This window comes from Prionailurus bengalensis, chromosome B3 (assembly GCF_016509475.1).
Source record: "Prionailurus bengalensis isolate Pbe53 chromosome B3, Fcat_Pben_1.1_paternal_pri, whole genome shotgun sequence".
NCBI classification, from domain to species: domain Eukaryota; kingdom Metazoa; phylum Chordata; class Mammalia; order Carnivora; family Felidae; genus Prionailurus; species Prionailurus bengalensis.
In genome coordinates, this window is record NC_057355.1 from 127,656,289 (window position 1) to 127,667,203 (window position 10,915).

The following is a 10,915-nucleotide window of genomic DNA, read 5'->3' on the forward strand; positions in this document are numbered from 1 at the left end:
AAAATGCTATAATTGAGATACAATCTTGAATGGATTCCACGGTGGCTAGGATGGATGAAGCAGAGCAGCGAATCAGCAATATAGAGGACAAACTATGGAGAATAATGAAGCAGGGAAGAGGGAAAGAGGGAAACTAAGGCAAAAGAGCACAGTATAAGAATTAGAGAACTCGGTGACTCATTAAAAAGAAATAACATCTGAATTATAGGGGTCCTAGAAGATGAAGAGAGAGAAAAAGGGGTAGAAAGTTTATGTGAGCAAATCTAAATCTTAGTGGAAAATTTTCCTAACATGGGGAAAGACACAAACATCAAAATCCAGAGAGCACAGAAAACTCCCAGTAGATTCAACAAAACCAACCATCAGCAAGGCATATCATAGTCAAATTCACAAAATATTCAGGCAAGGAAACAATCATGAGAGCAGCAAGGGAAAAAAGTCCTTAACCTACAAGGGAAGACAGTACAGGTTTGCAGCAGACCTATCCATAGGAACTTGACAGGCCAGAAATGAGTGGCAGGATATATTCAATATGCTGAATTGGAAAAAATATGCAGCCAAAAATTCTTTATCCAGCAAGGCTGTCATTCAAAATAGAAGGAGCGATAAAAAGTTTCCTGGACAAACAAAAACTAAAGGAGTTCATCACCACTAAACCAGACCTGCAAGAAATTTTAAGGGGGACTCTTTGAGGGGAGAAAAGATGAAACAAAACAAAAAAAGACCATAAGCGAAAAAGAGTAGAAAGGACCAGAGAACACCATCAGAAACTCCAATTCTAGAGGTAACATAATGGCAATAAATTCATATCTTTCAGTACTCACTCTAAATGTCAATGGACTAAACGCTTCAATCAAATAACATAAGGTAACAGAATGGATAAGAAAACAAGATCCATCTATATGCTGTTTATAAGACACCCATTTTAGACTAAAGACACCTTCAAATTGAAAGTAAGGGGATGGAGAAACATGCTAATGGTGGCCAAAAGAAAGCCAGAATAGCCATACTTATATCAGACAATCTAGATTTTAAAATAAATACTATAACAAGAGATAAAGAAGGGCATTATATCATAATTAAGGGGTCTATCCACCAAGAAGACCTAACAGTTGTAAATATTTATGCTCCAAACATGAAAACACCCAAATATATAAGTCAATTGATCACAAACATACAGAAACTCATTGATAATGATACCATAATAGTAGGGGACTTCAACGCCCCACTCACAGCAATGGACAGATCATCTAAACAGAAAATCAACATGGAAACAAGGGGTTTGAATGACACACTGGACCAGACGGACTTAACAGCTATATTCAGAACATTTCATCCTAAAGAAGCAAAATACACATTCTTCTCGAGTGCACATGGAACATTCTCCAGAATAGATCACACTGGGACACAAATCAGCCCTCAGCAAGTACAAAAAGATTGAGATCATACTGTGCATATTTTCAGAAAACAAATACTTGGAGACTAAAGAACATCATACTAAAGAATGAATGGGCTAACCAAGAAGTTAAAGAGAAAATTAAAAAGTACATGGAAGCCAATGAAAATGATAACACCACTGCCCAAAACCTCTGGGATGCAGCAAAGGTGATTCTAAGAGGGGAATATATAGCAATCCAGACCTTCCTAAAGAAGGAAGAAAGGTCTCAGATACACAACCTAACCTCACACCTTAAAGAGCTGGAAAAGAACAGCAAATAACCTCCAAACCAGCAGAAGACAGGAAATAATAAAGATTAGAGCCATTGGGGAAAAACAACAACAACAATAACAACAAACAGTAGAACCCAGGAGCTGGTTCTTTGAAGGAATTAACAAAATTGATAAACCCCTACCAGTTTGATCTAACAGATGAAGGAAAGGATCCAAATAAATAAAACCAATAATGAAAGAGGAGAGATCACAACCAACACTGCAGAAATACAAACAATAATAATAGACTATTATGATTATACACCGATAAATTGGGGAATCTGGAAGAAATGGACAAATTTCTAGAAACATATGAACTACCAAACTAAAACAATAAATAGAGAATTTGGACAGACCCATAACCAGTAAAGAGATTAAATTTGTAATAAAAAATCTCCCAAAAAACAAGAGTCCAGGGCGAGATGGCTTTCTAGGGGAATTCTACCAAACATTTAAAGAGGAGTTAACACCTATTCTTTTGAAGCTGCTCCAAAAAATAAAAAAGGAAGGAAAACTTCCAAACTCATTCTATGAAGCCAGCATTACCTTGATTTCAAAACCATACAAAAACCCCACTAAAAAGTAGAACTACAGACCAATTCCCTGATGAACATGGATGTAAAAATCCTCAACAAGATATTAGCCAATCAGATCCAACAATACATTAAAAAAATCATTCACCTCGACTAAGTGGGATTTATACCTGGGATGCAGGGCTGGTTTAATATTTGCAAAACAATCAATGTGATTCATCACATCAATAAAAGAAAGGACAAGAACCATATGATCCTCTCAATAGATGCAAAGAAAGCATTTGAAAAATACAGCATCCTTTCATGATAAAAACCCTCAAGAAAGTAGGGATAGGAGGATCACAGCTCAAGATCATAAAAGCCATATATGAAAGACCCATCACTAATATCATCCTCAACAGGAGAAAATTGAGAGCTTTTTCCCTAAGGTCAGAAACATGACAGGGATGTCCACTCTCGCCACTGTATTTCAACATGTATTGAAAGGCTTAGCCTCAGCAATCAGACAACACAAAGGAATAGATGGCATTCAAATCGGCAAGGAGGAAGTCAAACTATTCACAGACAACATGATACTTTATATGGAAAACCCAAAAGATTCCACCAAAAAACTGCTAGAACTGATCCATGAATTCAGCAATGTTGCAGGATATAAAATCAATGCACAGAAATCAGTTGCATCTCTATACACCAATAATGAATCAACAGAAAGAGAAATCAAGGAATCTATCCCATTTAGAATTGCAAAAAAAACACATAAAATACCTAGGAGTAAACCTAACCAAAGAGGTGAAAAATCTATATAGTGAAAACTATAGAAAGCTTATGAAAGAAATTTAAGAAGACCAAAAAATGGAAAAATATTCCATGCTCATGGATTGCAGAACAAATATTGTTAAAATGTCAATTATTACCCAAAGCAATCTACATATTCAATGCAATCCCTATCAAAATAACACCAGCATTCTTCTCAAAGCTAGAACAAACAATCCTAAAATTTACATGGAACCAGAAAAGACCCTGAATAGCCAAAGCAATACTGAAAAAGATAAACCAAAGCTGAAGGCATCACAGTCCTGGACTTCAAGATGTATTACAAAGCTGTAATCATCAAGACAGTATGGTACTGGCTCAAAAACAGACACTCAGATCAATGGAACATAATAGGGAACCCAGAAATGGACCCACAAATGTATGGCCAACTAACCTTTGACAAAACAGGAAAGAATATCCAATGGAAAAAGACAGTCTCGTCAGCAAGTGGTGCTGGGAAAACTGGACTGCGACATGCAGAAAAATGAACCTGGACCACTTTCATACACCATACATAAAAATAAACTCAAAATGGATGAAAGATCTAAATGTAAGACAGGAAGCCATCAAAATCCTAGGGGAGAAAGCAAGCAAACCTCTTTGACCTCAGCTGCAGCAACTTCTTACTCAACACATCTCCAGAGGCAAGGGAAACAAATCAAAAATGAACTATTGGGACCTCATCAAAATAAAAAGCTTCTGCACAGTGAAGAAAACAGTCAGCAAAACTAAAAGGCAACTGAAAGGATGGGAAAAGATATTTGCAAATGACATATCAAATAAAGGGTTAGTATCCAAAATCTAGAAAGACCTTATCAAACTCAACACCCAAAAGATAAATAATCCAGTGAATAAATAGGCAAAAGACATGAATAAAGACTTCTCCAAAGAAGACATCCGGATGATTAATAGACACATGAAAAAATGCTCAACATCACTCATCATCAGGGAAGTACAAATCAAAAGCACAATGAGATACCACCTCACACCTGTCAGAATGGCTAACATTAATAACTCAGGCAACAACAGATGTTGTCGAGGATGCAGAGAAAGAGGATCTCTTTTGCATTGTTGGTGGGAATACAAACCGGTGCAGCCACTCTGGAAAACAGTATGGAGGTTCCTCAAAAAACTAAAAATAGAACTACCCTATGACCCAGCAATTGCACTACTAAACATTTATCCAAGGGATAAAGGTGTGCTGTTTCAAAGGGCACATGCACCCCAATGTTTATAGCAGTGCTATCAACAATAGCCAAAGTATGGAGAGAGCCCAAATGTCCATTGGTGGATGAATGGATAAAGAAGATGTGGTATATATATACAATGGGATAATACTCACCAATCAAAAAGAATGAAATGTTGCCATTTTTAGCAGTGTGGATGGAACTAGAGGGTATTATGCTAAGCAAAATTAGAGAAAGACACATACCATATGACTTCACTCATGTGAGGAATTTAAACAGATGAACATAAGGGAAGGGAGGCAAAAATAATATAAAAACAAGGAAGGGGAGAAAACATAAGAGAATCTTAAATACAGAGAACAAACTGAGGGTTGCTGAAGGGGTTGTGGGTGGGGGCATGGGCTAAATAGGTAAGGGGCATTAAGGAGGGCACTTGATGGGATGAGCACTGGTGTTATACGTAGATTATGAATCACTGGAATCTACTCCTGAAATCATTATTGCACTACATGCTAACTAACTTGGATGTAAATTAAAAAAATAATAAAATAAATTTTAAAATAAAGTAAGTTTTATATAGAAAAAAAAGAAAAGAAAAAAAGAAATCAACATGTTAATATACAAGTCTGCGGTAGAATCCAGGAATGAAATGTGAAAGGCTGAAAAGATGGTGATGAACAGCCAGACTAGACATTTTTGGGTCAACGAGGAGCAGTAGGGGAAAACAGATTTACACCCTACTCCTGTTCTTCCTGTCCGCAATTATACCATTTAGGATAAGCATTAGAAATAAAGGAAACAATTTAATCCTTTCAAAAATTATAAATTGAAAACAAAAAGATAATACCGGCAAGGAGATATACAAATTACAGGAACACCGTGTTAGAGCTCCTAATTTTGTATCCCAGTAAACCACAATATTGCAGTATTTATTTCTAAAGGCACAATTAGTGTTTCCATTCCCAAGTGTGGGTAGAGCTAAAGGGTATTGTGTATATGCATTTTACCATTACAGCATTTCCTCACAATGTGATGTGTCATCTAAAAGCCTGGTTTCATTCCATCTGCATATGATATAGCCACTCAGACATATATATGGTCATAGACAAAAATCCACATAGTTTCATGGTAACCAGGCAATTATGGTGTGTGTATCCATAAGAAGGTTATTAAATTTGATGTGAGAAATAACAGATTAGTCTAATCATGCATATATATATGTATTTATTTTTATTGTATTCTTAACTTCCTGAATGTAAGTTATATTTGACTTTTTAATATACTTATAACAAAACAAAACAAAAAAAGGAATTTGAAGCAACTGTGTTGTATCTAGAGGAGTACTAAACATAAAATATAAAAACATAAAACAGAATACAGAGGCTTGGACTCAAGTCTTATTTCTGTAGTTTATTCACAGTGTAACCTGGAACAAACCACTTAACTTCCTGGAACTTAGTATTTTCATCCATAAAAGAAGTAATATTTTGCAGTGTAATGCAAACTGCTATTTAGTACTTGGGAAGACTGATCTCAATGTTGTACAGACAAACACAGTCTGAAAGAAACTTGACATTCTCCCTTCAAGTCCAGCATTCAGCAGACACACTGAGGACCTACTGTGTGCAGTAGAACACATGCTGAACAAGAGCAGTAAGAGAGTAAATATGCCACTATCACAGTATATATTTTATTTGATTTGTATAAAAATATATGCACAAATACACACACACAAACACACACATGCAAAACACCCCAAAATGTTAATAGTTGTCAGCTGTATGTCATAATGATATTGAATTCCTTGGGTAAGGTGTTTTCTGTTTCCTAAATCTATTTTTTTAATGTTTTTATTTATTTTTAAGAGAGAGAGAGAGAGACAGAGTATGAGTGGTGGGGAGGAGCAGAGAGAGGGAGAGACAGAATCTGAAGAAGGCTCCAGGCTCTGAGCTGTCAGCACAGAGCCCAATGCTGGGCTCAAACTCAGGAACCATGAAATCATGACCTGAGCCGAAGTCAGACGTTTAACCAACTGAGCCACCCAGGCACCCCTCCTAAATCTTAATAATGCACATTTTTTAAGCTTTAGAGTCACATAGTAAAATCACTGTGATTTATTAATCACTTAATAGGATAATTTTGTCACTCAGAAATTTGGTGCATGTTATAACTCATTTTATAACAGCAATTTCTAAGAAGCCTAAGCCTGCCTTCTTCATTTCTTTCTATCACAAACAAATCTTAGTATCTCTAAAATTTCCTCCTGTCTAAAATTAAAATAACAAAAATACTTCCTGGGGTCAATTCAGCATGGAATTTGTAATCTTAGAAAGGTCTATGCAAATGTTCTTCCATTTTCATTGGTACAGTCATTGAGAAATTGACTTCACTGCTTCTAGGAGAAAAGAAGTAAACTATTTTTAGAAATGGGATCAGTAGTCCCATCTTCACCCCTTCACTGGTACTCTAATCCTTCATTAACACAGGAACAATGGCACAAACCTGAGGGCATTTAAGGACAGGTTAACTCAATGTTAAACAAATGCTACTCTTAAAAACCAAATTTACTTGGATTAGCAAAATGTACATAGATAATTTGGAACATAAATGGGTACAGATTTTCTGAAAGACAACTTTGAACAAAAATTCTGTATATACACATACATTCATCATCTTAAAACCTTAAAATCACTGAACTTGGACCAAGTATTTTTACTTGTAGGTAATTTCCACTAAGAAAATCATTAGTTGCTTGTATAAAATTTTTATCACATTTTTACATTGATCATAATATTCAAAAAGTATAAAATGCCTGTATTGATGGCTCTAAACTGGTTAATATTAGCATTGCCAGATAAAGAACATTGATTTCCTTCATCCATTAAATGCCAGACATGCTGCCACACTAACCTCTGGTACAACCAGACAAATGCACACATATATACATATACACACATGCATATACATATATACACATATATTTTACATATATAAATTATGTAAATTATGTATATTATATATAATATCGTATATGTTATTTTATATATGTTATATATAATATTTTGTTATTTTATGTATTTATAAATTTATATATGAAAATAGAATTTTTCAAATTCTAGGAATCACATTCTCATTCCAGGAAAGAAAAAATGAGAAAGGTAAAAGGAAAAGTGTCAGAGGGATTTGCCTTTGTTCACATCCCATGGTTGAACTGAGTCCTATGGCTACCATAGCTGCAGGGAAGCTCCAGGGAAAACTGGGAACTGAATTCTGGTGAAGGACTCATTGCTCAAACAAAATCATTGTTTCATTATATCAGAAGAAAAGGATCCTTGGAGGTAGATAAGCCACCATCATTCTTCCATTTATAGAAACATAACAAATATGTTTTCTTTCATCATCTATTGTCTTTTTCTATTCTTTTCATTTTTTTTCCAATTATACATGTATATTACACATTGTAGTTCCTCCCTCATATCAATTCTTCCTCTCCCCATTGGGTACACAGAACAAGGGTCTTTGACCCAAGGAAGTCATTTGTTTTATTAAAAGGAAATTGAATTCAGGCAGGAGGAAAGAGGCAAGAGATGGAAAAATTGAGGTCTAAAGAAAGAGAGCAGCCGATTTCAACTAATGTGAAGAAGCAAAGCACCCTGAGGATGGGAGTGAGAATTGAGAAGATGCCAGGAAGGTGTGGGACCACCTCTCAGGCAGGGATCAATTGCCAACATGCAAGGTGGAGAAACACTGAAAGCCTCAAAAAGGAAGAATAGTTAAGACACCACCTAGTCATTAGGCTTCCTCTGCAACACCTTTCCGGCAGCCGGGGAACTTGTTGTGAAAGCAGACTAAAATAACAGTGTTGTGAAGGCTGATAATCTTGGACTTTCTGAAACACATTTCCTGGTGATAATTTAATCTTATTACCCAAATTCAATTCTCATTTTTTCCCCCTTCTCCTGAGGGGCTTCTTCATGAGCAGTACTTAGTTTATGAAAATGTGAAGTGACAAAGTTCTGTTTTGAGACTTTTGGAAGAGAAGAAAAACGTTTGCCTTTGATACTTCTTTTCAAACTTGTCTCCGATATTTTCAGGCTTGGAAAGTGCAAGCCAATGAATTAATCTATTTTAAGTAAATAAAATGTATGTCTTCCTGTCCCTTCAAAAAAGCTACAATATATACGAAGACTGAATGCTAAGAAAATAAACTTAACCTCTTTTATTAAGCTTGTTTGCAAAGAGCCTTAATTAAGCTCTTTACATTCTTACTTTTTTCCCCTACTAATCTCCAAGGAGGCAAAGACAGGTTAAACTTACACAAAAGAATGGAAAATCATGAGGAATAGAGGTCTTAGGCATATTGTTCTTGATTAGAAAACCCATTAGTAAAGAATTTCCTTTGACTCTTTATCCTTTCTTTTTGTTTTATTGGAGCAACCATTTGCCATGTTTCTTCATGACTCAAATTCTTCAAAATAACCTTTTGAATTCCAGGATCATTTATTTCATTATAACATTGCTGTTTCTTTGATTCAAGTATATTTTTGATGAGAGATTCTATTTAATATCTTTTGGTTTTAATTCAAGATGAAATAAGACCTCTTCCCCCTCATCTCTCTTTTTCTCCCTTGGTTATTACTTCCCTCTCTCTTCTCTCTTCTATGAGTCACAATAGCACTTTCAATGATATATTCACTGGGACTCTTTTGGTTGCAAGTGACAAAAAACCCAACCTAGACCAGCTTAACCAAAATCAGAGACAACACAGAATCTGTTCTTATTATCTTGCCAGTGTTTCTCTCTGTGTTGGCATAATCCTTACTCAGTCTCTTTTTTCATAATGGTAAGAGAATGAGTAGCTCCAAGCTGACCTCTATCATGGTTTTAGGTCCATTGGGCACGAAAAGTTACTACTGTTGATTACTTTGTCAGTAATGGGTTTCAAATTCATGGACCAATTGATCAATTGGGGATGCATAACACTGGTTTAGCTAGAGCTAGATCACATGTATACCTTTGGAATAGGGTGAGATCAGCCATTCCCAGAGCAATGTAGTTCAAGTCTGGTAGTGGTAATGAAAGGAAATCTCAGATTCTGGTATAAGGAAAAGAATCTATATTCTGGCAAGATGAAAACAGCCACATGTACAGAAGGACTGCTTAAAGTTCTTCTAGTTTTGAAGCATTAAGGATGTGTCTTAGATCTGTTTAAACTTAGATTAGGTGCAGAATCCTTTACTTCTGTCACCATCTATAGAACTTGAACTAATGTCTGTATAATAACAAACCAGGAACCTAACTACATATATGGGAAAAGAAGAAATGGGGAGTCCTGTACTTTCACTAGCAAATTCGGTCAGTTTCCAAGCTGGTTGCAGTCCCACAGATGGCAGAGTTGACCATTTGGGGACTGAATGTACACATAGCTTATTTTAAGCAATTGTCTTTCTATGTTCAAGTTCCTGTGTATAGGCTGAATCTGAATGAAGACTTAGTATGGTATTTAGGAGACAATATGTGTTTCCCCAGGAGACTTAAACCAGCATTTTTATTGGGTACCAGTGTTATGTTGTGTCATATACAAGAAATTTAGACATATCAAAGTTGTATTAGGTTGTGGTGTCCTCTGATGTTCCTTTCTATGCTCTTTTCAACTTTTCTTCTAAAATATAAGTCATATTTATTATTATTGTAATGTCTTCTGAAGGTAAATCTGGATGAAATAAGACTTAGGAGCCAGGGGATCTTGGTTTTAGGACTGACACAGACACTTGCTATTTGGGCAATATTGGTCACATTATATTTTCTGATCTTCTTGCAATCTTCAAAACTAGCACTTTGGAGTAAATAATCAAAAGTCTTCCTTGAAATTATGTGATTATTCAAGGTTTTATTAGAACCTGTATCTTCCTCCTTACTATAAACTGATTAGGACCTTTTACCAAAACTTCTATTTCTTCTCATCATATAGTTTTAACAACCAAATTTAATGCTTCCCTAGAAAGGAAAAGCCAAAAACATATGGAATTAATTTATTTCAATTTGTTGGTTTCCCTTTCTGGTTACACTGGTACTCACTTCTTTTCTTCCTTGACACCTTTCATTTTTTCCCCTCATATTGATGACCTTAGCTTCCAACATGTGGCAACTGACCTCAGCCAGCTGAAAACTAATAGTTAAAATCCTGGACCTTTGCCCAGCTGGACCAGAGAAGCCCACACATTATGTTTCTGTCTTGGGAAAGCCTCTGGAAACAAAATTAACACTACTTAAAAAGAGAAAGTGTTTTTTAATTTTTCATGTTTGTTTAAAATTGTATAGTAAAATTTGGGGTACATAATATTAAAATTAGTAATTTGCTTCATCCAAAAGAACAAGACAGAAATCACTAAGGCAGCTACCAATGCATAGGAAGAAACATCGACAACAGTTGGTCATTCTAATTTCTAACACTTTAAAGCAGAAATATTTTGGGACACCTGGGTGGCTCAGTCAGTTAAGCATCCAACTTCGGCTCAGGTCATGATCTTGCAGTTTGTGGGTTTGAGCCCTGCCTCAAGCTTTGTGCTGACAGCTCAGAGCCTGGAGCCTGCTTTGGATTCTGTGTTTCCCTCTCTGTCTGCCCCTTCCCCGCTCGTGCTCTGTCTCTCTCTCAAATATAAACAAACATTA